The sequence below is a fragment of the Magnolia sinica genome, chromosome 1 (assembly GCF_029962835.1).
Source record: "Magnolia sinica isolate HGM2019 chromosome 1, MsV1, whole genome shotgun sequence".
In the NCBI taxonomy this organism is placed as follows: Eukaryota; Viridiplantae; Streptophyta; class Magnoliopsida; order Magnoliales; family Magnoliaceae; genus Magnolia; species Magnolia sinica.
In genome coordinates this window covers 66,761,964-66,763,328 of record NC_080573.1, presented here as the reverse complement: position 1 = coordinate 66,763,328, position 1,365 = coordinate 66,761,964, and positions in this window count along the sequence as shown.

Genomic DNA, 1,365 nt, shown 5'->3' with positions numbered 1-1,365 from the left:
ACATTGAATGTGAGGGCTACCACACCAGGCTATTGCACCAATCGACTCGGCCGAGTTGAGGTGTGGTCCGAGTCGGGTCTGGTTCGGGCCATGCTAAGAACCCAGTAGAGGAAAAAGTGGAAGAAAAGGAGGAGAGAGAGAAGAGAAGCAGGGTGAAGAAATAGATAGAAGGAGAAGTGTGAGCAGCAGGAGTCGGGCTACGGTCCGTCTTCACACAGTACCGAGTTGACGCTGTTGAGTTGGGCCTGTTCTCATTAGGTTAGGTTTGGTTTAGCCTAGCAGCTTGCTGGTGTATGGCTTTGAGAGAAGGAAGAAAGGGAGTTGGGGTGGTGTAACTGCACCCTGTTATTGTACAGCCATCGAGTCGTTGACTCAGTCGAGTCACTGACTGAGTTAGAACTCTATCTGGGTCTGGCTAGAACCCTGGGAAGGAGAAGAAGAAGAGAAAAGAAAAGAGTAGGAGAATGGCTGGTTGGTTGTGAAGCTACTGCGTTGACTCAACTCACCGAGTTGGGTTAGGCGCCCATTACTGGACTTCGAGTAGAAAGGTAGAAAGCAGGAGGAATAAAGCAAGAAGGATAGAAGAGGGATGAGAAGGAGGATAACAAGAAGGTGAGGGCATGAGTTGTTAAGTCAACTTGTTTAAGTCGTGGTTTGGGGCTATTGGAAACAAGTCGGGTTTGGAAGCCCGACTCACTAATGAGTCGACTAATGTGAGTAAGCTTTCTCTTCCAAAGCAAATCGTTTGATTTAGTATTATCATTGGTGTTCCTATAATCATTTCAATTGTTAAAGGTAATTAACCATTAACAGGTTATTGATGATAATATTAGTTATTATAAACAAAACTACAACTGTTAGATATCAATTATTAGTGTTTATTTATTATTCCTAAATATTATCATTAATAATAGATCACACTACTTGGTACCATCAAAATGGTCATTATTATCACGATAACTAATATTAATTACATTGTTTGTGTTAATGGAAAATTTTTAATTAACATTACGATTAATCGTTTAACAATTAATGTTAAAATCCTAAAATCTAAACCTACAACTAAACTCTAGGATGAAGCCTAAACCTAAGTGATCCAAATCCTAGGTTATGGTCTTGACTCTAGATAGTTGTAGAACCTTGATTTAGCTGTACGATTTTGAAATTCATGATAGGATTTAATCATAAGGGCGCACGGACTCCCTAGCAACATCAGTAGGTGATTCAACTCGTAAGGTGATGATTTCTTCCCCTTGAGCTTTCCATTTTCCCATTATCTTAAGTGATGGTTTTTATTTTAATTTTGATTAATAATTGATATCTTCATTTTATAATCACATGTGTTAATTGTTGGAATTGAATTGA